This window comes from Anomaloglossus baeobatrachus, chromosome 12 (assembly GCF_048569485.1).
Source record: "Anomaloglossus baeobatrachus isolate aAnoBae1 chromosome 12, aAnoBae1.hap1, whole genome shotgun sequence".
Taxonomy (NCBI): Eukaryota; Metazoa; Chordata; class Amphibia; order Anura; family Aromobatidae; genus Anomaloglossus; species Anomaloglossus baeobatrachus.
In genome coordinates this window covers 118,715,655-118,743,188 of record NC_134364.1, presented here as the reverse complement: position 1 = coordinate 118,743,188, position 27,534 = coordinate 118,715,655, and the positions used below count along the sequence as shown (strand labels likewise).

Here is a 27,534-nt window from a genome sequence, read left to right as displayed (position 1 = left end):
ACCACAGACGTTAGTGGCATGTAAATATGTTGTTTGCCGTTACCGTTTTCCGCAGGCCGCCTCCGGAGAGGCAGGTTGGACGGAGGGCCCTGAGCAGAGCAGGCTGGGGCCCAGCCACCAAAGGAACCGGTGGCTACCCTCTGGAGGGAAGGACAGATCCCGCTCGGGTACCGTGTGCTGGACTGTGGGTCAAGGGGTGCTGCCTGGGCTTTAGGGGCAGCATCAGGGCCAGGTTACTTGGGTGGGAGAGAGCGGAAACCGTAACCGTAAACCGTTGCAACGTTAAAGTAAAATGTGCCTCCCGTAAGGGAAGATTTATTAAAAATGTCTTATGTTATGTTTAACCCTGTTATCCCCTTTTTACAGAAAATAAAACCGGTGTAGGACGGCAGCCCGCGGACGGTCTGCGTTTTGCTAAGGGGGAATGTGTCGCCCTGGGCAAGCCAGGGGACACAGGTCACACACCACCACACCCCACACCCCAGGTAGGCACACCTAAGCTGAACCAAAAATCCTTGTTGCCTTCCTCCAGAGGCTGATGATTCACACCAGGGGGTGGGCCAGGCGGTTGGCTCCGCCCACCGAGGAGATCACAGCTCTGGAGGCGGGAAGTACCAGGCAGATAGAAAGAGATAGAGTTTGGGAGAGTCCAGTGAGGGACATGAAAGAGTAAACAGCAGATTAGCCCAGGGAGGGCAAGTGTAAACAACTAGGTGAAAGTGAGGAGAGAAAGAGGAGTAAAGGAGGAAAGCAAGAGTGGTGACAGTGAGAGGAAAGCCTGAAGGTCCAGCTTTGTGCAGGGCAAGCCAGCAAGGTCAGCAACGGCGGTGACTGTCTGGAGGGGGACCGTTTGGACGTTCCTGGAAGGACCCCGTAGGCTGTGTGCCCGGTGGTCTGAAGCAGTGTTCCGAAGGACAGTCAGCACCAGGGCAGGGGCCTCTCGGACCCCGGCAAGGCTAGGAGTCGCCGAATTTGCCAAATCCGTCAGTGAAGGGGACGCAGATCCCCCAACAACCAAGTCCCGATTGAAGGCAAAAGCTCAACCTGTACAACAGGGACACCGCCACCGCCAGGGCACCAGTCTCTGAGGGCCAGCGCCTGCGGGCAAAGTGTAGTGCTCCTCCGGCCCAGCTTGAAGCCGGGGAGCGGGTTACCGGTGGGGACCCATCGCAACCAACAGTGCAAACAGGTGCAAGGAAGAGGTACATCACCGTCACCTACCGGGGAAGCGAAAGCAGCCGTCCGTGGGACCGTCTTACCAGCCGTTTGGTTTACCGTAAAAACTGTGTCCACGTCTCAGGCTGAGTGAGTACCACAGTGCCGCAAGGCACAGCGCTGCCCCCGCGTCCCTGCGCCCACCAGACCCTGCACCTCCCAAGCCATCACCGGGCCCCGGGATCACCAACCCCTACCCACGGAGGGGCAACACAACACCTGGCTGCTCCCCATCACCATCCCCGGGATCCCCGTATCAAGCAGCGGTGGTGCTACAAATCACCACAACCGTGGGTGGCGTCACGGACATTATCCCAACACCCCAAACCCCCCTTTCACTCACGGGCGAGGAGTGCCGCTCGAGAAACTCCCGGGATCCGGCCCACGGCTCGAGCCACCACTGAGCAGCCGGACCCGAGCAGAAGGGGTGAGCGCGGTGTGCTGACACCCTCCTCCCCGCCCGCGACACATAGCGGAAGTAACGGACGCGATGATCAGTTTTTTTCACAGGATTTCTGTGAAAGGAATCCTGTGAAAAACACATCCGTTGTGACAGTTGACATCTAATGACAGATTTAAAACAACAGAAATGTGAACCTAGCCTAACTGGGCTCAGCTACCTTAGTTTGGTGTTGCTGAAGGGTGTGCGGGGCTGAGTGTTTCTTCAACAACCCGATCTGGTCGCGGCTCCACATCAAGAGCGTACCAGCCCCGCTCCCCATGGTGCCTGGTATATGACACCACATCGCCCACTTTCAGGTCTCGACCGGCATGGCCCCTGGGAAGGTAGTCTTGCACATCCTGTCGGGACACAAACAACCCTTCTCTTAGGCCAGGCTCGGAGATGAACTTCCACCCCTTTTTATGGTGGAACTGGTCTACAACTCCGATGTAGCAGGCCCCGCGGGCCAAACAAGTGGCCAGCCGGAGGGTCTGCTTCTCCCGCTGATCACGAGCCTCCGTTTGGGCCCTCCGGGTCTCCCTTTCCTCCCACTCCCGGGACAACTTTAAGGCCATGGCATAGCAAGCCTCCTCGGCCTCCAGTGATGAGGCAGCATCCAAGCCGGCTGCCTGGACAATCCAAGGCGAGAAACGGGCCAGGATCCGCGGCGGGGCAGTTTGGCTCACCTCCGGGAGTTCCGCTTCCAGGTCCCCAGCAACGGCAACTGATAGGGCCTCCAAGGCGGGATTGGCAGCGTCCTTCTCCTCCATGATGGTAGGAAAGGTCATCACAGGCAGGACATCAGGTGTCTTTACTGCGTCCTCGGCTGGTGACTGCAGCGTTGTGGCCTGGTCTGGTCTGGCCGTTGGGACTGGGGTTTCAGCCTGGTCCGCAGCTGATGCAGGCCTCAGGACACTGCTGGTGGTCAGCTCCAACTGGCGTTCTCCGGTGGTGCAGTACTCTTGTGCCGTCCCCGTGCCAGCAGCCGGCGCTGCTCGGATCCGGGCCTGCTGGGGTAGTGGCTCGAGGGTCTCTGGACCCGCGGGTCTCGCGGACACGCCGAATAAATGGGGGGGGCGTAGATGTACGGGCTAGGCCGTATTAAGTTCGTGACGCCACCCACGGTGTGTGGTGAGTTGGGACACCACCGCTGCTGTGATGGGGCACCCGGGGGAGATGTAACGGCAGCTGGATGTTAACCCCTCCGTGGGTAGGGATGGTTGCCCTGGAGCCCAGTGTCTGGTGCAAGGTATAGCGACGGCAAGGGGGAGGTTTGATTACTCACAGTCAATAAATCACACAAGTCTCTGGTAAACCAAGGTGCTGGTGGCCGGTGCCGCGGCCGGGTGGTCTCTATCCTTTTCCTCTGCACTGTTTTGTGTAAGGTGGACTTCCTAGTCTGGAACTCAGGAGTCCGCTCCCGGCTGGATGTGGCCTAAGGAGCCGTGCTCGCAGACACTGGCCCGTGGGATCTATAGGCCCTGGCGGTGACCTCTTATCCCTATCGGTGGGCTGTTGTCTTCTATGAGGGACTTTGGGTGGGACAGAACCTCTAGTCCTGGCCTCAATCGATTAATTAACCAGGCTGCTTGTTTTCGATTCTGGCTTCAGGGTCCGAGTACCCCCCTTTGTGCTCCGGTTTCCAGGTCGGTTCCCCGTGTCGGTGCCGGTGGGCTACAACCCTGTCCCGGTCCACCTCGGTTCTGCCGAGCTGTCTTCCCGTCTCCTGCTGACGGAGACGACCGTCTGCTTCCTAGCCAAAGGCACCAGGGCTCCTACCCTGGCACCGTTCAACTTGAGATGTGAAAGGAAAAGAGGGAACGATCCAGCACAAATCCTCCTTATGTTAAAATATTTGAGTCTTTATTTAAACATCGTTAAAATCATAGTGAAGGCCAAAAAATCGCTTAGATGGTAAGGGTACAGTTCATGAAAGCTTTACGCGTTTCGGACTAATAATAAAACCAACAAGTCCTTAATCATAAGTGTCTCATGAAACCAAAAGAGCTACTGAAATAGACTGACTCATTAGAAGAGGAAAAGGGAGGGGTGAAAAAATGTTAATTACTTCAGGAGGAGGAAAACGAAAAAGAAGAAATAGGTGAGGGGAGGAAGCGAGTGAATATCTAGAAATTTTAACCTCCTGTAATCAAGGCTGCGATTCACATGTCCGTATTTATTCTTGTTGATGTAATTCTCATAAATATTATATTCCCCAGCCATTCCCGAATTATTATAGTTATTATTAATATTATTCTTTCCTAACACCTAGCTATGAATTTTCATGTCAAAAGGTGAAGAAAGTTCATGAAAGATGTATAAAGTCAAAACATATATATAAACGGGATTATTCCCAGTTTAGGTATATGAACATGGGCCTGTATAATTATATTACAGTATTGGGTTATCGCAAAAAGCACAAAAGCGTGTTGATTCTTTAATGTGGTCTAATATCATGAATTCAATATGGGCTGGAGTGAGATAATTTATTAACTCCATAAATCATGGTGTTCAATAAAGTATAAGACATCTGTCTCATTTATGCCTGATTATGAATAATATGTCAAAGGGTGAATGGAACACTAGAAAAAACATTATTATTCAAAAAACGCATGTAAGGTGTTTGTTCACGGGCTTAATGGATTGTCTAGGACTTGTACGATTGAACCATGATATAGAGTCAGCGCGTGGAGGTCAATACCAGAGCGGTTCCAAAGCACAGACTGACATCTAAAGTTTATTTAGGGAAGGGAGGGGGGGGGGAAGGGGGAAGAAGAAGATATAAGCTTATATATATATATATGCATGTAAAAAATAATAATATAATAAAATATAATTAGTTTAATTTAGTTCCACATCTGTGCTAATTCCGATTATTATAATACACATTATTATTATCATCCGATATTTATCCTAATTATTATTGTCTCCTAGGAGGTAGGGATACATTCTGTTTAATTATATGCCTGTATTATTCCTCATTAATGTAATTCTCATTATTATTATATTCCTCAGCCATTCACAAATTATTATAATTAATATTAATGTTATTCTTCCTAACACCTAACTTCGGATTTGCATGTCCAAGGTGAAAAAAGTTCATGAAAGATGTATAAAGTCAGGACATATAAACGAAATTATTCCCGGTTTAAGCATATGAACAAGGATTTATATAATTATATTTCAAGATTGGGTTATCACGGGAAGCACAAAAGCGTGATGATTCTTTAATGTAGTCCAATGTCGTGAATTCAGTATGGGCTGGAGTAAGGTATTTTATTAACTCCAGAGGCTGGAGTGTTTCCAATAGAGTAAATTAAAAGAGTATGAAATTAACCTATATGGTCCAATAGGGAGTGGGGGAAGGGGAAAGGGGGGGGGGGAATGTGTGTATGTATGTGTACACGCACGAATAAGCGGTAACCATGGAGAAAAAGGAACAAAGTGGGGTAAATGGGTGAATGAAAGGTAATAAGTGTCACTTTTAACTCTGACACCAGAATCGATATCAAGTCAGTATAAAAATAAATATAAATTTAAATTTAAATCGCAGCTAGTAGGGAGACCATATGATATTCAATGTATTAATAATGAAGCTGACATCATATAAATCATAATATCCAATCAGAAAATGAAGCGTAGGTCGGAACGGTAATTAAAACCGTTTGGATACCTAGAATCCAGCTTTAAAATCCATTTAGCCTCGGCTATTAGTAGGGCTTTAAACCAGTCTCCTCCTCGTGGAGGTCTGGGGATGAATTCCAAGCCTGTAACTCTCAAGGTAGAGAAATCCGCAGCATGGCATTCTATATAGTGCCTGCTTAACCCTGATAGGGAACGTTTCCTGACTAATGCGGCATAGTTTAGTGAAGTACTATCTTGGGCGGCTACAGGGATACGGATATGTTCTGAAATCCTGGTTCTAAGGGCTCGGGAGGTGCAACCTACATAATTTTTACAGCAGGAAATACATGTAGCAACATAGACTATATGCGTGGAGGAACAATTAATGAAAGATTTAATTTCGAAATTCACTCCATTATTTCCTGTAAAAGATTTATTATTCTGCATAAATTTGCAGAGACCGCATCTATTAGATCCGCATTTATAGGATCCTTGTACACTGAGCCAGTTTTTATTCAATTTGTTAGATTTTTTAGGGGCATATCTACTTGGGGCCACTAAGTTCCCTACTGTGCAAGCCCTCCTGGCCACTATATTGACTCCAGATTGGAGGATATGACTTAAAGTAGCATCCTGACATAACAGAGGAACAAATCGCAAAATAGCTTGTTTGATCCGAAAAAAATCCGTGCTAAAAGGTGTAGAGAATGTTATACGTTCAACACATTTGGGGGGTGATGGGCGATCCGCCAGCAATGCGGATCTAGTCCGGTTGTCAGCAATCGTGAAAGCCCTCTTGATAACTTGGTCTGTATACCCCCTTCTACTAAGTCTCCCCTTAATGCAGGTTGCCTCCTTAAGATAGGTCTCATCCGTGGAACATAAGCGCTTAGCTCGTAAGAATTCCCCCACTGGTAAATTTCTCAAAGTATGGGGGGTATGGCAGCTGGTGGCGTGGAGAGAGGAATTTCCACTGGTGGGTTTCCTATATAGGGCAGATTTAATAGAGCCTGATGCTATATCCCCTGATAGCATGACGTCCAAGAAGGGGGCTGCTTCTAGATATAGGTTCATTTTGAATTTCAAATTAAGAGAATTGCTGTCAAAATAGATGTTAATGGCTTTCATGGTTTCTTGAGGGGTGCTAGATGGATTTTTCTTACAGATTATAATCTGATCATCTATATATCTAGCATACCAAACTATACTGTCCATAAATGGATTATTGTCTATGTAGATATAGCGTTCTTCCCAATAAGCCATATAAATATTTGCCAGGGCACAAGAGAAGCTCGCCCCCATCAGACAACCTGCTATCTGTAGAAAATAGTCACCATTAAACTCAAAAAAATTATGAGTTAAAAGGAAACCCGTAGCCATGAGGATGAATTCTTTAAAGGTATCATCAAAGGGGCTATATTTTTCTAGGTGATAATAAAGGGCTTGAATAGCATCCCTATGTGGAATACTAGGATATAGTGACTCAACGTCACTCATTATCCAGTAGGATTTTTCTGTCCATGGGATTTTTTCTAAATTTTGTAGAAGGCTCTTAGTGTCCCTAATATAGCCCACCGTTCACTTTACCAAAGGTTGGATCTGGTGATCAATCCAGTCACTCAGATTACTTAGTAAGGATTTAGTGCTAGCCACTATAGGTCTGAGTGGAGGGGGAAATGAATCTTTATGTACTTTAGGGAGGCCTTGAAATATAGGGCATATGGGAGAATCAACATATAAGTATTCCTGTTTTTTTTGGGGAGAATACCCCATTCAAAGCCTCGTAACAGGAGTGCTTGCAGCTGCGATGAAAATTCAACCGTGGGGTCGCATGTAAGTTTCCTATATGTAGATTCATCACACAAGATTTTATTTATCTCTCTCTCGTACAGGGCACTGTCCAACACCACTACCGCACCACCTTTATCGGCTCTACGGATAACAATAAAATCATTATTCCTTAAATCACCCAGAGCCTTCTTTTCTTTAGGTGTAAGGTTGTCATAAACTTGCGGTTTTTTGGTTAGGATGTGCTTGATTTCAGATTCCATAAGGTCTTGGAAAGTGTCCATGATAGGAATTCTCGAGGCAATGGGGTAGAAGCTGGGGTTCTTGGTGGTAAAGACCGATGGAATTGGTGTTTTGACGCAGGTATTGCTCAGTTCTTGTAGATGTGTGACCGCGATTTGCTCCTTCAGGCTCAGGAATAAAGGTATATCCGTGGTGTTGGTAGATGAAAAATCAGATGGATCGTCTCTAGCTTCATTTTCATTATCAAAAAAATGTCGTTTAATTGTAAGATTTCTAATGAATTTGTTAATGTCCGTAATGGTTTGAAAAAGATCAGCTCTGTTAGTAGGAGCAAAATTTAATCCTTTTTGAAGGACACTAATCTGAACAGAGTCCAAAATGGAAGCTGATAGATTCACAACTGTGGTTTCTGAGGAATTATAATGGCTTAATCTCTCCAATAACGGCGTTTCCTGGACCTGAGGTGGTATCTTCTCCCTCCACCCTCTATGCTTCCTACCCCCTCTCCTGGAATGGGGTTTCTTATTGGCAAGTTTTTTGACGCATGTGGAGGATGGATGCTCCTGCCCGACTCATATGAGCTAGTGCTATCATTAGCGGAGTCGTTCTCTGTAGAGGAAAAATAAACGGATCTTCCATTCCGCTGCCCTTGGTCTGGCTTCTTTAGGATGGATTTGGACTTAGTATTGAGATGCCAGGTGTAAACTTGGCTGGACTCATAGTCTTTAGTATCTCTTCTATATTTGCTCTGTTTTAAGTCCATTATATCCGATTCCACTTTGTCTATAGCATTTCTGAGTCGTATATTTAGCCTGTCAAAGTCTGTAGGGTCATATGTCTCCACCAAATAAGTCTGCACTTTTTTAATTTGGTCGTCGAGACTCTGGATGCGTTTCTTTTCCTCTGTGATAATCAAATCCATAAGTTTCAGCGAACAGGATGAGAGGATGGAATTCCAATTCTCTTTAAATTCCTCAGAGAAGGAAAAGGTGGGAGACTTTTTAAGTCGCAAGCCCCTAGGGATCATTTGCTTCTCCATATATTTATGCAGGGTCATGGAATCCCACCAGGTTTTCAAACGCTGAATGGAGAGTTTTTCTAAATCCCAAAAGGTGTAAGTAGCATCTTTTGACTGGTGGTTAGTCTGCGTATTATTGGAGTTCGTCTGTCCAGAAAAAACATCCTCCAATCTCTTTCTCCTTTCCTCACAGTCCAAAAAATCCAAAGTATCCATGTTAAGAAAAATAAGTAAATGGTGGTAGCATCTGTAGTAGCACAAGGATTACCATGCGTAAAATGGTCTAGATTAAATTCAACCAAAAGGTCTTCACATTAATGCAGAAAAATATATATATATACATATAAGTATATATATATAGGAGGATCAGTAAGATAAACTGAAAGCTGCCGCAATAAAGGCTTAGGCGTGTAAAAATAGGTACACTTGAAATATAATATTAGACTCAGTCCATGTCAAGGGCTGCAGGGAGCACGCAAGAAAGGATAGATCAAGTCAAATGGTAATATGTAAATGGTAGAATCTTCAGCTCACCTGTTGCCCGGACTGTTCAGCCTTGCGGGTGCTCGGAATCCAACGGTCTATCCCAACCGGTAACAAAGATGTGAAAGGAAAAGAGGGAACGATCCAGCACAAATCCTCCTTATGTTAAAATATTCGAGTCTTTATTTAAACATCGTTAAAATCATAGTGAAGGCCAAAAAATCGCTAAACCTCCTGGCTCCTACCCTGGCATCGTTCAACTTGAACTTTTCCTGCTGGAGCTACACTTAGCTCCAGCCCACACTCCTCTCCAAACTGAACTTCAAACTAAACTGCTTGTTTTCCCGCCCCTGGCTGTCTGGACCCTTGGGTGGGCGTGTCCAACCACCTGGTCACGCCCACTGGTGTGTCTATCTTTCCCTAAGGGGGGTGACTAGGGTTTCAGGTCGGCTGTGTGTGATCTTGGTGAGGGAAGGTGTTATGCGGGTTCCTAATGTGTGACTACCTGGTTTTGCTAGGGCGTCAAGTTACTTTGTTGTAATGAATATGTTTGTGGTTCTTTTCTGGAAGTCCCATGGAATTGATGAAGAGCGTAACAGCACCGGCCTGAAGGTCCTCCAAGTAACACTACCAGCATATACAGATCCAGTACTCTCATTTAAAATCAGTGTGTTGGGGTGCTGAACTTTCCACGCCCGCCCACGGCTACCCCTCCCCCGGGCACCATTTAGCCATGTGCTGTAATCTCCTGACACCTGAAAAACAGGAGATCACTCTCCGTCAAGGTACCCCTGTGGAACCTCGCATTACCTTCAGATCGCCTCAAGGTCTTCAGGGACTCCACGTGCTGGGATTTTTCTGACAACAGGCAGGTCAGGTTAACTTCAATGAGGATCGTGACGCCACTCTCGGTAATTGCGGTCAGGGGGTGACCACCACTGCAGTTTAGGGAGCGCCTGGGGCTGATGGTAAATGCAGTCAGATGTTGTAGCCTCCCGAGAAGGAGGCTGGCCCCAGGGCCCGGTGTAAGTGTGTAGTACCACAGGTCGCAGAAGAACTCACACACAAGCAGCAATGTCTTTCAGGGTTTTTACTCACTTTCAGATGGTAACGTGAGACAACCCGGTCGATGCTATGATGAACCAGGTGGAACCAGGTATCCCTTTGGCTGATGTAGGGGTGACTGCTGACTCGCCTTCCTAGTCCTTCTTGTTTGGGGTGACTCCTTACTTGTAGTATTGCAGGAATCACCCAGGGAAGTCACAACTGCCATTCTCCCCTTTCTGGCCCGTTTGCTGGCAGCGTGGACCACGGTTAAAATGGCTCCAGGCTCAATCCTCCTTATGGGCCCCCTCGTTGCTGCTGATTCTGCGGACTATGTGTGGTTCGGTGAGGTACATACAGCACCCTCACCAGCAGGTTTGGCAGGCCAAATAGATGGGTTTCTGCTCTGGGTACCTGTTTCCCCGTGCGGGCTTGGTCTACCGGTAGTCTTCTTACTCAGCCACCTCTACACTAGGTGGATTTCAGGCAGCACCACTGGGTAGCCTCTCTCCCCCGCTAGCAGCCACTACAGGTGCAGGGTCTGAGCGTGTCCTGACCTTCTACTCCACACCTCAGACGTGGCTCCTCCACTCCTACTCCTCTGGCTGCCATGCACAACTCTCTGTCTCCAGTCCCACTACCCACCACTAGCTGGGATGCGAGGGCCACACCCCCTCCCTGGGACTGCCCAGGGGTCCCCTCTAAGCCGTGTGTTTGTCCTGGTTACTAAGTGTCTGTGTGTCCACACCCTAGTCAGCCTTTGGGATTACCTGTTTTGCACTGACCCAGCATGGGTGCAGTACTCAGTGTCTGTGTGTCCACACCCTAGTCAGCCTTTGGGATTACCTGTTTTGCACTGACCCAGCATGGGTGCAGTACTCAGTGTCTGTGTGTCCACACCCTAGTCAGCCTTTGGGATTACCTGTTTTGCACTGACTCAGCATGGGTGCAGTACTCAGTGTCTGTGTGTCCACACCCTAGTCAGCCTTTGGGATTACCTGTTTTGCACTGACTCAGCATGGGTGCAGTACTCAGTGTCTGTGTGTCCACACCCTAGTCAGCCTTTGGGATTACCTGTTTTGCACTGACCCAGCATGGGTGCAGTACTCAGTGGCGCCTGACCAGGTCAGGGGCGCCACACCCCCATGACAGTGCCGCGCCTCGTGGCAGCCGAGCTGCTCGGATCCCGGCGATCCGTGGCTCGAGTGATCCCGGACCCGGAGGCACTGGTGACCGTTTAAAATAAAAAGGGAAAAGGATAATAAAAATAAAATGATAGTCCGACTACGCCACTCGCGGTTTGCAACCAGGGGTGATAGGGCCGCCATTGCGGGTTTCCACTGGGGATGATGGATGGGGCACCGTGGATGGTAGAGCCCTACGCGAGCAGGGCTTTCCCCAGGGGTATGTGAAAGGGTTAACGTGGAGGAGCCGGCCGTAACCAATCCAGACAGGGGAGTGCAGTTTAGTTGTCTTTACTTACAGCTGGTGTAGCGACCAGGGAACGCACTGGACCTCAGATGTGCCCTTGGCCTGGATAGCCGTGCCAATCAACCTGGTGCCACTCTCCACCTGTGCACTCTCGTGTGTGTGGGTCCTCCCTGGTGTAAAGCACTTGGAGGTTCTCCTGGTGTCTGGGTGCAGCTTAGACTATTTAAGGGAATATGTCCCATTACCCTCGTTGCTGCTGATGCCTCGGACGTGGTCGCAGGTGAGTCCTGTAAACCCACCCGCCTGGCAGAGTTAACAGGGGCATAAAGTCCTGACCTGTTCTGGGATCTGCAACCCGTGCATGCAAAGTGCTGTGAGTCCTGGATTTCCACTCCCAAGGGTCCCTCTGTCCTTGGAGCTTGCTCTTTCACTCTTCAGCTACTTTTCTCTTCTGAGTGGCTGCTGCTTCTACTCTGGTTCTTGGTGGTTTCTTTCTACTGTTACTGTGTCTCAAGAGTCTCTGGTCTGTCTTGACACCTTTCCTTTACTACTCCGCCAGCTTTCTCACTCCTTCCTCACTCCTCCAACTTCAAACTCAACTTACATTCTCCCACTGGCACACCACACTTCCTGGTCACTGTCTTCTCCTCCAGGTCTGGTCTCCCGCTTCCCAGCTGGCTGCCTGTGATCTCACAGTGCCCAGCCCTGTCATCTGGCTCTAAGGGGTCTCCCAACCTGGTTATGAGTGTAAGTGTCCTGGTGTGCTAGTGCATGTGTGCTGACTGGCACAGTAATGTAGGACCAGGTTGTTACCGTGTTGTTATCAGGTTGTACCGCCACCGCTCTCCACATCAGCCGCTGCCCGCCTTCATCCGCCACCGCTCTCCCCATCAGCCGCTGCGTATGAGCGCTTGTCAACACCACTAACACTTAAGGGAGACAAAAGGAAACCGTACAGGGGAAAAACTTATGCTACCACCTGAGCCCAGATAGATCTCAAAAGTCAACACTTATCTAGGAAGCAGCTACCACAGAAGTCTCTGGAGCAACAGGAGATGACCGCTGCAGACCACAGCCAGGAATAACTATAAACCGCACCCAAACCACCCCAGGGTGAGGTTTATAAAGGAAGTCAGAGGAAAAACTGAGGTCATAGACTCTGCAGCTGCAGAAACAGGGAAGAGTCAGATAATAGCACGTGCTGCCAATCTCTGGGATTTGCTAACACGCTGCCACTGGATTGTCAGTCAGCCATGACACCTCCGTGATGGCCTGTGACACATCCGTGACAACTACTGTCAAAACTTGCACTGAAGTGTAAGATTCATTGACTTTATTCGCACTGTATCTGCATTGTCAGTTCGATGTTATGCATCAATCGGGGGATATCTTGATGTGTGGGTGGCTGGGTGGGGTTCTTCTTCTCAAGCATGTCATAAACCACACGTTTAACATCAAAAAGTGATATCTGACCTTAATGGTGTTTTTATGACTCTTCTTGCTGACACCAGCCACTAAGAAACATTCACTGGGAAGGTGCCCTTGTAGTACGAGACCCACCGAGAAACTAAAGTATTTTAATTTTTTGCAGATCTCCAGTTGATTAAATTGGTGCAATCACAGGAGGAGCATCTTGTAACACTTTGAATTGGCCAATTAGGGCACAATCAAGGATTCAAGGTCGGTACCATTACAGAGGACATTGATAAAGCTTCCACTCCTGATCTAAAGACTGTTATAGAATGTGCAGGGACAAATACTAACAAGATTAATTCATCACAAGGGGATGTTACTTTATTTGCACAAAATTTTTGCAACGTTTGAAATCTGAGCTCATTGACTAAACCTCTTGACTTTTCAGAAACACAATGGTCACGTAAAGAAACTAAATTATTTTCCATCTTTCCAAATCATAAATGAACAGCTGCCTTTTGTTGTCCACCTTAAAAAGGAGCATAATTGTCACGCTGTACAAAGGGCTGGTAAGATGTAGTACAGCGTATTCCCCACTAGGTGGCAGCAGAGTAGTGAAGTAGAATCAAAGTAACACTGTAACAGAAGGGAGGCTGAAGTACAGCAGAGTAACTTCAGCAGTCAGTTCACAGGCGAACCACCAGGGGGCAATAGAGTAGTCAAGCAGTCAGGGTCTAACTGGGAAGTCAAGTTACTACAGAGGGAGGATCAGGTCAGAAAACAGAAGCAAGGTCAGATGCCAGGAGATCAGGTATGCAGAAGGAAACACCATGGGCACAGGGAACAGAAGAGAAGACCGGAGGGTGAGGAGACACAAACACGGGAAGAGGATGAAACAGGAGGGGTAAACAAATGATTGGAGAGAGAAGTCAGGGACTGGGACAGACGGATCAACGTGGGAGGGTACAGGTCAGGGCACGGTAACAGGTAACAAGGAGTCAGATCAAACAGGAAATACCACTAGAGCCAGTCACAGGCTGCAGACCAAAACTATAACCAGCGCTGGAATGCAAGTGCAATGCCCAGATATAGTGTCTCCTGAAACCGCAACAATGCTGATGGGAGATAACCCCTGACATGACCAGGCCAGGTCTGGGAAACTCTGAAGCAGGGAATACTGGTCCTGGATCATGACAATGTTATCTGTCCAAGGCTCTAGTGCCAGGCTTTGCTTCATTTCGCCTATGGCTGGCTTCTTCTGTGGTAGTCCATGCTTTGCTATAAACTGAATTCGGCAAGCACCTCTGATGATGTCAATACCTAAGACCTTTTAAGGCTAGCTTAGGCAACTGATTGCTGCCTGAATATTGAGGTAGTATAGTACTCTGCTACCACATGATTTGTATGTCTGGAGTTTAGCTTCACTTTCCACTTTGTGCAGCTCCAGCCAAATCATCTTTTGAGCCAATCCTTACTTCTATCCAGCTATCAACATTTTTTCTTAGCTCAGTCCAGCTTCTGTAGGTGTTATCCAAACCTGCAACTCTACTGTAGCAAGACTCCAGATGACCTCATCTTCTCAATTATTTGTTGGTATTATTCACACCATTGTCTTTGCTATCAAGGTACCTGATAATTAACTGGACTTTACTATCAAGGTACCTGATAATTAACTGGTTTCTGCTATCAAGATACCTGATAATTAACTGGTCTCTGCTATCAAGGTATCTGATAATTAACTGGACTCTGCTATTAAGGTACATGATAATTAACTGGTCTTTGCTATCAAGGTACCTGATAATTAACTGGACTCTGCTATCAAGGTACTAGATAATTAACTTGTCTTTGTCAAGGTACCTGATAACTATTCTCTGCTATCAAGGTACCTGATAATTAACTGGTCTCTGCTATCAAGGTACCTGATAATTAACTGGTCTCTGCTATCAAGATACCTGATAATTAACTGGTCTCTGCTATTAAGGTACCAGATAATTACCTGGTCTCTGCTATTAAGTTACCTGATAATTAACTGGTCTCTGCTATCAAGGTACCAGATAATTAACTGGTCTCTGCTATTAAGGTACCTGATAATTAACTGGACTCTGCTATCAAGGTATCTGATAATTACCTGGTCTCTGCTATTAAGTTACATGATAATTAACTGGTCTCTGCTATCAAGGTACCTGATAATTAACTGGTCTCTGCTATCAAGGTACCTGATAATTACCTGGTCTCTGCTATCAAGGTACCAGATAATTAACTGGTCTCTGCTATTAAGGTGCCTGATAATTAACTGGTCTCTGCTATCAAGGTACCTGATAATTACCTGGTCTCTGCTATCAAGGTACCTGATAATTACCTGGTCTCTGCTATCAAGGTACCAGATAATTAACTGGTCTCTGCTATTAAGGTACCTGATAATTAACTGGTCTCTGCTATCAAGGTACCTGATAATTAACTTGTCTCTCCTATCAAGGTACCTGATAATTTAGTGATATCTGCTATCAAAGTACCTGATAATTAACTGGTCTCTGCTATAAAAGTACCTGATAATTACATGGTCTCTGCTATTAAGTTACCTGATAATTAACTGGACTCTGCTATCAAGGTACCTAATAATTAACTGGTGTCTCCTATCAAGGTACCTGATAATTTACTGGTCTTGGTATTAAGGTACGTGATAATTAACTGGAGTCTGCTATCAAGGTACCTGATAATTAGCTGGTCTCTGCTATCAAGGTACCTAATAATTAACTGGTCTCTGCTGTTAAGGTACCAGATAATTTACAGGGCTCTGCTGTCAAGGTACCTGATAACTAGCTGGTCTCTGCTATCAAAGTACCTGATAATTAACTGGTCTCTGCTATCAAGGTAGCTGATAATTAACTGGTCTCTGCTATCAAAGTACCTGATAATTAACTGGTCTCTGCTATGAAAATACCAGTTTTCCAATAGACTTGGTTGTTCCTCTGCGTGTAGCCAGACTACTGCTGTAAGATACCAATTTGCCTATACATTTTTACTATGCTTGCGTCTAAGCATATTACTACTGCAAGACACCGATCTTCCTGTACATCTGTTTTTCCTGCAAAATTGTCACACCCGGCTCAGCTGCATCTACTGCTTACAACTTCTCACTGATTTGAGTACAACCTCCGGAAACGATGGAGCTGCCGGTAGGTCACAAATCACAGGAGACTGAGGGGAGCAATGTTGGAAACAGATGAAGACTGGGATCAGGGGACTTACATTTAAAGCACCAGGAAGAAGTGGAGCTTTAAGAGTGTTTATTGTCAATATCAGCAAGTCATTATTATTCATAAGTAGAGATGAGAAAATTTAATTCATGTTGAATGTTTTGTAATTTGCAAATGTTGTTAAATTCAGTTTGTATTAAGATTTCTGTGAGTTGTCCAAGAAAAATACCCACTTCCATTTTAAACAGAGGTTTGGATTAGCCACAAAAGCTGACATAGGCATCCAAATAATGCTTTGCACCTATCACATAGCCCTTAGCGATTACTTGCACTATACTATTGTAGGCTGTGTAAAAGCCGAAGCAGGGAATTCAGCTGTCATTATGGGGTGGTTTTTATGATATTGAGAGGACGTCAAAGCTCATAGCTCTGAAATAGTGATAAGAAGAGAGAGCCTTAAAACAGTGGACAAATACTTCAGACAGTAATGTTTTGTACAACTGAAGAAGATTGGTGTAGTAGTCTGAGAGTGACGCAGAGATTCAATTAATTGGGGCAGAGAGATAGATGAGATGCCAGCAGCAGTAGTGACAATCCCAGTAAGAGTGATCAGTGATATAGTGTAGTTGGCAATTTGTCCTGCTGCATCAAAATTAGAATTACACATTTTTTCCTTTTTAATGTGCCAGAAAGCGATAACAAGACAGCACAATATTTTTTTTCTTCTTAATGTGCTAGAAAGCGATAACAAGACAGCTCCATATTTTGTACCGAAGAACGAAAATGGAAATCGGTGTCAGGATTAAGAGCAGTTCTTCTAGAAACGCGTAGACTTCTGTCTACATATATGTTTTTCACACATTATTCTATGAATTCAAAATAAAGTTCCTCTTTTATAATTTATCTGCGGTTGCTGGAATAACCTTTTCTTCTCCAACCATGATTTCTGGTGGCTGGCCCAGATTTTCCGTGCACCGTGCAAATATGAAGCCTAGCACCTGGTGAGCTGATCCCTGCTTTGTTCGGTCACAATCTGTTAGAATGTATTTTAATTAAAAAAAAAACATGGAAAATCTGTCAGTGCCCAGTTATTATATGGACTCTGGTCACTATCAGGTGATCATCCATATCTATGTTAAGGTCACTTTAACATTACTAAGGCATTTTTTGTGTTAAAGAGCTTGAAAGGGGCTAGATACCGCCCTGGGAGCTTTGATGTTCTGAAATTAGCAGCAAATCAATTATTTGGGTAAACTATTAGTCAATCCAGGCACATTCAAAAGATTTGATTATCTCTTATTCTTACAACTTTATATGTTCCAATAATCAAGTGATTATTTCTGGCTCTTTTTTCATGTCCTGTTATATATTCAGCATAAAAATTCACAGAAACAAACACTCACAACATGTTGCCTCGCACAGAAAGAATACTAATCACAGACTCAACATTCTCCATCTTAAAGAAAACATCTTATCTGGCTGTAGGGGCTTTTTTCTGTGAGGCTTGTATTCCAAGGTATTGGCGAGACGCAGCAGGAGATTCTGTATGGGCCTTTCTATGTTTGCATCAATCTGTCGACAGCAACAGAACAGACTCATTTTGTAATTATTTTAATGTTGCATTAAATGAAGGAGACACATTTCATTTTATACTAGCTGTAGTACTCAGCGTTGTCGGAGATAGTAACTGTCTCTTTCCCACTCTCCCAGCCTCTGTCTGTCTCTGTCTGTCTCTCTATCTTTCCCTGTCTGTCTCTTTCCCTGTCTGTCTCTTTCCCTGTCTGTCTCTTTCCCTGTCTGTCTCTTTCCCTGCCTGTCTCTTTCCCTGCCTGTCTCTTTCCCTGTCTGTCTCTTTCCCTGTCTGTCTCTTTCCCTGCCTGTCTCTGTCTGTCTAGGTCTTTGTCTTTCCCTGCCTGTATGCCTCTTTCCCTGTCTTTCTCTTTCCCTGTCTCTCTTTCTTTGTCTCTCTTTCCCTGTCTGTCTCTTTCCCTGTCTGTCTCTCTCTTTCCCTGTCTGTCTCTTTCCCTGTCTGTCTCTCTATCTATCTGTCTGTCTATCACTATGCCTCTTTCCCTATAGTAAAGAACAAATAACTCGGGCACACAAAAAGTTAAGAGTCTGAGGCAGAGTAGTACTTGAATTTCAGTTTGCTTGTTTATTGATGCAAAGGATCCAAAATGAAAATTCCTAACGTTTCGGCCTTCACATACAGGCCTTCGTCAGAGAAAGTCTATGATATAGATATACAGAAAGAAAAAAATTGAATTAGTTGTTATACAAACAGAGTAATGTACATACCAAATATGCTCAATATAGGAGTACATCATTAGGGGCAAAGAACACAAAACAATATCTACAAGCTTTTAATACTGATAATTAATCTATGATGAACAAGGAGAATCCACATAGTGTATCATAGTGATCTGTCTTTGAAAAAATGTCCTCTAGAGGAGGTAACGGAACAAATGACCGCTATACAGGAAAACCACCCTAAACAGAGTTGTCAGGAATAAATGAAACATACCTATATGATTGTAGAGAAAACGGTGTGTATACAATATACGAAATCTCCGTATAAAAGAAAAGGATACCTAGAAATAGAAGGTAGTCAAATATCCGGCTGGACAATGTAGAAAAAGATCTATACCAGAGAGTACAGTCAAAATATGAAAAATGGTAAATGACTAGGGAAGGATCATATGAGCTGCAAAGAGATAATGAAAAAAGAAGAAGGAAGAAGCAAGAAACAAGGGAGAAAAAAAGAAGAGAGAAAAAAAAGAAAAAGAAAAGAGAAGGGAGAAAAAGGACAAGAAACAAAGAAGTGTAAAAGACTAGAAGAAGAAATGGAAGAGGGGAAATGAGGAGCAGTGTACAGTTCTGAAGGTAAAGATAAGTAGGGGATACCTCTGTTGACATCAATGGTACAACTGATAGCAAACAAATGATGTAAGAGTCACGTTAGAGAAGTGGAGTCCACTGTAAGACACTATGAAAAGGGAAAATGACAAGCCATAATATCTGTAGTACATCGTATTATGGGGGAATGTATCCAAAGAATAAATAAATCAGTGTGTACCTACCCAGTTGCCGTACATATAGTGCAGAAAAAACTGCTGGTGTAGGGAGTGCCCTTATATTCAGAGGCAACACGTTTCAGGTATGATAACCTGTATAATCAATCAATGTGAACAATTGATCAGTGTGTTAGTATTACGTTACAAAAGAAAAAGTATGAACTTGAAAAATCGGCACATACCGGACGGTAGAAATATTATGTAGTAAGGCACGGTGTGTGCTCAACACCCTTAAGGTGTGGAAGAACCAAATGATATGGTCTGTAGATAAAGGAATATGTCAAAATAAGTATATGCCCCTATGAATGCAACTGCAATGAAATACAGCAGGGATATGACATGTCAAAGTACAAACCTTTATCTTGCTAGATAAGGCTAGGTATTAATGCATCAACATATGATGTTGTGGGGAAAATCAGTCGGACTCCTAAAGGAAAATATATACAGATCATAATGAGGATAGATATAAAGACTATACGCAGTCATAGCCAGAGGAGAAAGAGAAAGTAAACCGTCTGTACCTTGAGTGGATAAATCCTGTGTGGTGGCCGGTCCCCATGTGAATTCCTATGCTGCCTCTAGGAAGTGAGGAGTGCGCTTTTTAAAGGTGCCTAATGGCCCAGGTGTGCCAGCTCTAACAGGAAATCCTGCCTGTGAAACGCAGGGACAGCCCGCGGCACGCACGCCGCCCATGCGCGGAGGAACCCTCTGTGATCCTCGGCGCATGCGCGAGCGGCGGCCACAGCCGGTCCACGTGCGTGTGTGTTGGCAGGACCAGGACGCACATGCAGACATGGAAATGAGGGTGCTGGAGCGCAAACAGTGATCGTGGAACGCACGATCACCCATGCGCCGAAGGGCCAAGGGGCCGATCAGCGCATGCGCAAGCGGCGGCCACGGCATGTGAATGTTGAATAGGAGGAGTGGGCCGGGCGCGTGCGCAGACCGGCCGATAAGGCGGCCGAGACCGCGCATGCATGGGCACACAGACGTCCATGTGATCCAGGTGAATGGTGCCGACAGGATATTCAGTGCCGTGACGAGATCATGGAAAAACTACAGCGCCTGTGAAAAAAGACATAGGATAATTAGATAAATATAATGTACATAGTGCCACTGTAAAGAGATTTATAGGACACAATAGCAATGAAAAATAGGATTATAAATAAAGAAGAGTAAGAGGCTGCATTTGAAAGAATGGAACAGAAAAGAAAGGGAAAATAGAACTGTATCTGAAAAAGGGTGAATTGTTTGAAAAGAAGAAAAAAAGGAAAAAAAAGGAAGAAAAATTAAAATTAAAAAAAGAATAAATAATAAAATAAAAGGAATGAAAGTAAGGATAAAAATAAGAATAAACCATGTGAAAACAGAGGGCATATTGATTTAGTAAAAAATCTCATATTCCCGATTCAATCCCAAGGGTTCTAATGTCTGTAATGTAAAAATCCAATATGCCTCCCGTTCTTTCAGCTTCTGCACCCTATTGCCCCCCCTCCTGGGTTGAGGTACTTGTTCCAAAACTTGGTAGCGTAGCTGTGCTACCGTGTGACCTGCCTGTAGAAAGTGTGCGGGAATGGGTAGTAATGTCTGCTTACACCTAATGGTCGATTTGTGTTTACTTATTCGGTCTCGGATATGTTGGGTAGTCTCCCCAACATATCCGAGACCGCAGGGACACTTAATCAAGTATACAACATATGCTGAATCACAAGTGAAGAAGTTTTTTATATGAAAGATCTTACCGGTACGGGGGTGGGTGAAAGTACTCCCCTTTGTAACATTTGAACATTGAATACAATGTAAGCATGGATAAGTGCCAGTACGGGCTGTCTGTAGTGTCAATTGTAATGCCTGTTTCCGCTGGGAGCCAATATCTGCCCGCACTAAAGTGTCCTTCAGATTTTTTGGACGCTTGTTGCAAAAAAGAGGTCTGTTTTGAAACTCAGAAATGTTGGGATAAGCCTGGCCCAAAAGCGACCAGTGTTTCAGGATAACCCCCTTAACCTGCGCCTGAAAGGGATAATAGGTTGTGACAAAGGTGGCTCTAGGGCCTTGAACCGGACTTGATCGTCTAATAGTAGACTGTGGTGTCGCAACATTCTGTGGATATCCCTTGGCTATAAACTTAGCACTCATTTCCGCCCGACGTCTTTCTCGTATGTCGGGGTCTGACACAATGCGGTCCACCCTCTTAATTTGAGAAGATGGTAATGCCCACTTAATGTGACTAGGATGAGCACTGGTGTAGTGTAGCAAACTATTCCTGTCCGTGGATTTGGTGTAAAGATCAGTTGAAATAGTGCCATCAGGTGATTTCAAGACGAGTACGTCGAGAAAATTGATCTTATGTTGGTCTGAGTGTAAGGTAAACTTAAGATTGGGTAGACAGCTGTTCAAATCAGAAAAGAATGTACTCAAATCAGAAGGGTCACCATGCCAAACCATGAAAATGTCGTCTATATATCTGCGCCATATGACGACGTGTGCCGAGAACATAGGATGAGAATAGACGAACGTTTCCTCGAAATGCGCCATAAAGATATTAGCATATGGTGGTGCTACATTTGATCCCATGGCGGTCCCCTGGATTTGCAAATAAAATTGATCTTGAAACAGAAAGAAATTATTATGTAACACTATTGTCAAAAGGTCAATGACCAACTTTTTTTGATGGGGGGATAGTCCACCATGCTTGTCCAAGAATAAATTAACAGCGTCAATACCCTGCTGATGATTAATGCTTGTGTAAAGACTTGTCACATCTAGAGTAACCAGAATGTCGTCACCGGAAATATTACTAGATGTCCTGAGAAAATGGAGGAAATCATTAGTATCCTTAATATATGATTGAATGGTTGGTACCATGGGGTTCAAAATCCTCTCAAGTGTAATCGCCAAAGGTGATAAGATGGAATCCGTGGAAGCTACAATGGGACGTCCAGGTGGTTGATTCAAGTTTTTGTGAATTTTGGGCAGAGTGTAAAATACTGGTGTAATGGGAAAATCTTTCATGAGGAATTCAGATAGTTTTTTATCAATGGTACCAAGTTGTATGTGTTCAGTAATAAGGTGTCTAATGAGATCCCTGATCCTTGATGTCGGATCATGTGGAATGGGCTTGTAAGTGGTGTAATCATCCAATTGCCCCTGTATCTCAGAGACATAGTAGGATTTGTCCATTACTACAATAGCACCGCCTTTATCGGCCGGTTTGATGACTAATTTCTGGTTACTCTTAAGACCATGCAGGGCCTGAGATTCCTCAGGTGTAAGATTATGACGGACCTGCAAGTGACCGTGTTTTATATCATTAATGACTTTTCTGGTGTCAGAGCTGACTAGACTAATGAAAGTTTCGACCGGATGATATGTCTTAGGTGGTTGAAAGGAACTAGGAATAGTTAATTTCAGATCCTTGAGTCGAAATGTTCCTGGAGTCGTAGTAAGTGAAACAGTCTCACCAGAGTCCAGGGACTGAAAGTGTGTTTTTAATCTAAGGGACCGGAAGAACCGTCTAAGTTCCTGGTCCAGGGTAAATTCGTTAAATGTCGGGGTGGGACAGAAGGAGAGACCCTTCTGTAATACGTCGGACTCTGTTGGTGATAAATGGTAGGACGAGATGTTGTATAGGATATTGGTCCTACCTGAGAACAAGTCGTGACCTTGTATGGAGCCCCTTGGTTTCCTTTTCCCCCGCCTCGTCTTTCTCTTTGGGGACGTCTTGGCCCTAAAAAAGAAGGGGAAGGCCCACGGGACTGACTGTGATCGCTATCAGAGCTGGTGGAACCCTGAAAAGTCCCATAATAGGGTTGTCGTCGATCCTGAGGCTCCTGAAATCGCCATTTGTAGATACGGTTTTTTGAATAGTCCTCCTGGTCTCTGATGTATTTAGCTCTTTTCCTATCTTGTAGTGTTTTCCTGAAGTCCGTCAATGAATCTTGTGTCCGCGTTTTCATGGTGTTCCATTCGTTGGGTGGAAGAGTGTTGGATAGTTGATCTTCAATACTTCGGATTCTATCACCAACATCTCTGAGTTCCTGTTGTAAGAAGTCAATGGTGAGGATAATGATATCCATTGAGCACTTATTAAGTATACTTTCAAACTTGTCACAATAGGTAGTATTATCAGCAAATAATGTAGGACGGAGAGGGACCCGTAGTCCACGGGGTATTCTTTTGACTTTATGGTATTCCGCCAAGGTTATAGAGTGTAATTCAAAGGCAATTTGTTTACGAAGAATCTTCTCATAGTCCCTTGTTCTTGTTTCTTCAGCCGGAATGGATAAAAAAGTGTTAGGAGTGGTAACCTGAGCCAAAATAGACGAGGTTTCCTCCTCATTATATGAGAAAGTGGAAAATGACATCCTGAAAAAATGAAAAAATTCAATCAAGGAGCTCAGACTGAAATAGTCAGTATCAATATAAAGTAAAGTCTGGCTCACTTATCAAAAAGTAGGTGCCTCCGAGGAAATATCGCAATACAGTAAAGAACAAATAACTCGGGCACACAAAAAGTTAAGAGTCTGAGGCAGAGTAGTACTTGAATTTCAGTTTGCTTGTTTATTGATGCAAAGGATCCAAAATGAAAATTCCTAACGTTTCGGCCTTCACATACAGGCCTTCGTCAGAGAAAGTCTATGATATAGATATACAGAAAGAAAAAAATTGAATTAGTTGTTATACAAACAGAGTAATGTACATACCAAATATGCTCAATATAGGAGTACATCATTAGGGGCAAAGAACACAAAACAATATCTACAAGCTTTTAATACTGATAATTAATCTATGATGAACAAGGAGAATCCACATAGTGTATCATAGTGATCTGTCTTTGAAAAAATGTCCTCTAGAGGAGGTAACGGAACAAATGACCGCTATACAGGAAAACCACCCTAAACAGAGTTGTCAGGAATAAATGAAACATACCTATATGATTGTAGAGAAAACGGTGTGTATACAATATACGAAATCTCCGTATAAAAGAAAAGGATACCTAGAAATAGAAGGTAGTCAAATATCCGGCTGGACAATGTAGAAAAAGATCTATACCAGAGAGTACAGTCAAAATATGAAAAATGGTAAATGACTAGGGAAGGATCATATGAGCTGCAAAGAGATAATGAAAAAAGAAGAAGGAAGAAGCAAGAAACAAGGGAGAAAAAAAGAAGAGAGAAAAAAAAGAAAAAGAAAAGAGAAGGGAGAAAAAGGACAAGAAACAAAGAAGTGTAAAAGACTAGAAGAAGAAATGGAAGAGGGGAAATGAGGAGCAGTGTACAGTTCTGAAGGTAAAGATAAGTAGGGGATACCTCTGTTGACATCAATGGTACAACTGATAGCAAACAAATGATGTAAGAGTCACGTTAGAGAAGTGGAGTCCACTGTAAGACACTATGAAAAGGGAAAATGACAAGCCATAATATCTGTAGTACATCGTATTATGGGGGAATGTATCCAAAGAATAAATAAATCAGTGTGTACCTACCCAGTTGCCGTACATATAGTGCAGAAAAAACTGCTGGTGTAGGGAGTGCCCTTATATTCAGAGGCAACACGTTTCAGGTATGATAACCTGTATAATCAATCAATGTGAACAATTGATCAGTGTGTTAGTATTACGTTACAAAAGAAAAAGTATGAACTTGAAAAATCGGCACATACCGGACGGTAGAAATATTATGTAGTAAGGCACGGTGTGTGCTCAACACCCTTAAGGTGTGGAAGAACCAAATGATATGGTCTGTAGATAAAGGAATATGTCAAAATAAGTATATGCCCCTATGAATGCAACTGCAATGAAATACAGCAGGGATATGACATGTCAAAGTACAAACCTTTATCTTGCTAGATAAGGCTAGGTATTAATGCATCAACATATGATGTTGTGGGGAAAATCAGTCGGACTCCTAAAGGAAAATATATACAGATCATAATGAGGATAGATATAAAGACTATACGCAGTCATAGCCAGAGGAGAAAGAGAAAGTAAACCGTCTGTACCTTGAGTGGATAAATCCTGTGTGGTGGCCGGTCCCCATGTGAATTCCTATGCTGCCTCTAGGAAGTGAGGAGTGCGCTTTTTAAAGGTGCCTAATGGCCCAGGTGTGCCAGCTCTAACAGGAAATCCTGCCTGTGAAACGCAGGGACAGCCCGCGGCACGCACGCCGCCCATGCGCGGAGGAACCCTCTGTGATCCTCGGCGCATGCGCGAGCGGCGGCCACAGCCGGTCCACGTGCGTGTGTGTTGGCAGGACCAGGACGCACATGCAGACATGGAAATGAGGGTGCTGGAGCGCAAACAGTGATCGTGGAACGCACGATCACCCATGCGCCGAAGGGCCAAGGGGCCGATCAGCGCATGCGCAAGCGGCGGCCACGGCATGTGAATGTTGAATAGGAGGAGTGGGCCGGGCGCGTGCGCAGACCGGCCGATAAGGCGGCCGAGACCGCGCATGCATGGGCACACAGACGTCCATGTGATCCAGGTGAATGGTGCCGACAGGATATTCAGTGCCGTGACGAGATCATGGAAAAACTACAGCGCCTGTGAAAAAAGACATAGGATAATTAGATAAATATAATGTACATAGTGCCACTGTAAAGAGATTTATAGGACACAATAGCAATGAAAAATAGGATTATAAATAAAGAAGAGTAAGAGGCTGCATTTGAAAGAATGGAACAGAAAAGAAAGGGAAAATAGAACTGTATCTGAAAAAGGGTGAATTGTTTGAAAAGAAGAAAAAAAGGAAAAAAAAGGAAGAAAAATTAAAATTAAAAAAAGAATAAATAATAAAATAAAAGGAATGAAAGTAAGGATAAAAATAAGAATAAACCATGTGAAAACAGAGGGCATATTGATTTAGTAAAAAATCTCATATTCCCGATTCAATCCCAAGGGTTCTAATGTCTGTAATGTAAAAATCCAATATGCCTCCCGTTCTTTCAGCTTCTGCACCCTATTGCCCCCCCTCCTGGGTTGAGGTACTTGTTCCAAAACTTGGTAGCGTAGCTGTGCTACCGTGTGACCTGCCTGTAGAAAGTGTGCGGGAATGGGTAATAATGTCTGCTTACACCTAATGGTCGATTTGTGTTTACTTATTCGGTCTCGGATATGTTGGGTAGTCTCCCCAACATATCCGAGACCGCAGGGACACTTAATCAAGTATACAACATATGCTGAATCACAAGTGAAGAAGTTTTTTATATGAAAGATCTTACCGGTACGGGGGTGGGTGAAAGTACTCCCCTTTGTAACATTTGAACATTGAATACAATGTAAGCATGGATAAGTGCCAGTACGGGCTGTCTGTAGTGTCAATTGTAATGCCTGTTTCCGCTGGGAGCCAATATCTGCCCGCACTAAAGTGTCCTTCAGATTTTTTGGACGCTTGTTGCAAAAAAGAGGTCTGTTTTGAAACTCAGAAATGTTGGGATAAGCCTGGCCCAAAAGCGACCAGTGTTTCAGGATAACCCCCTTAACCTGCGCCTGAAAGGGATGATAGGTTGCGACAAAGGTGGCTCTAGGGCCTTGAACCGAACTTAAGAGTAACCAGAAATTAGTCATCAAACCGGCCGATAAAGGCGGTGCTATTGTAGTAATGGACAAATCCTACTATGTCTCTGAGATACAGGGGCAATTGGATGATTACACCACTTACAAGCCCATTCCACATGATCCGACATCAAGGATCAGGGATCTCATTAGACACCTTATTACTGAACACATACAACTTGGTACCATTGATAAAAAACTATCTGAATTCCTCATGAAAGATTTTCCCATTACACCAGTATTTTACACTCTGCCCAAAATTCACAAAAACTTGAATCAACCACCTGGACGTCCCATTGTAGCTTCCACGGATTCCATCTTATCACCTTTGGCGATTACACTTGAGAGGATTTTGAACCCCATGGTACCAACCATTCAATCATATATTAAGGATACTAATGATTTCCTCCATTTTCTCAGGACATCTAGTAATATTTCCGGTGACGACATTCTGGTTACTCAAGATGTGACAAGTCTTTACACAAGCATTAATCATCAGCAGGGTATTGACGCTGTTAATTTATTCTTGGACAAGCATGGTGGACTATCCCCCCATCAAAAAAAGTTGGTCATTGACCTTTTGACAATAGTGTTACATAATAATTTCTTTCTGTTTCAAGATCAATTTTATTTGCAAATCCAGGGGACCGCCATGGGATCAAATGTAGCACCACCATATGCTAATATCTTTATGGCGCATTTCGAGGAAACGTTCGTCTATTATCATCCTATGTTCTCGGCACACGTCGTCATATGGCGCAGATATATAGACGACATTTTCATGGTTTGGCATGGTGACCCTTCTGATTTGAGTACATTCTTTTCTGATTTGAACAGCTGTCTACCCAATCTTAAGTTTACCTTACACTCAGACCAACATAAGATCAATTTTCTCGACGTACTCGTCTTGAAATCACCTGATGGCACTATTTCAACTGATCTTTACACCAAATCCACGGACAGGAATAGTTTGCTACACTACACCAGTGCTCATCCTAGTCACATTA

At 44.4% G+C, this 27,534-nt stretch overlaps 2 long non-coding RNA genes across 2 annotated transcripts; both read right to left on the bottom strand.

The window, feature by feature from the left end:
* Nucleotides 1-18,831: 18,831 nt before the first annotated feature.
* On the bottom strand, nucleotides 18,832-19,417 carry LOC142257410 (uncharacterized). Its single transcript, XR_012727626.1, has 4 exons — nucleotides 19,328-19,417; nucleotides 19,155-19,233; nucleotides 18,979-19,065; nucleotides 18,832-18,884 (listed from the first exon to the last, which is right to left on the bottom strand). It is a non-coding gene; the product is annotated as an uncharacterized LOC142257410 (long non-coding RNA).
* A 4,893-nt stretch (nucleotides 19,418-24,310) lies between these two features.
* Nucleotides 24,311-24,896, bottom strand: LOC142257411 (uncharacterized). The gene is made up of 4 exons (XR_012727627.1): nucleotides 24,807-24,896; nucleotides 24,634-24,712; nucleotides 24,458-24,544; nucleotides 24,311-24,363 (listed from the first exon to the last, which is right to left on the bottom strand). It is a non-coding gene; the product is annotated as an uncharacterized LOC142257411 (long non-coding RNA).
* Nucleotides 24,897-27,534: the final 2,638 nt, after the last annotated feature.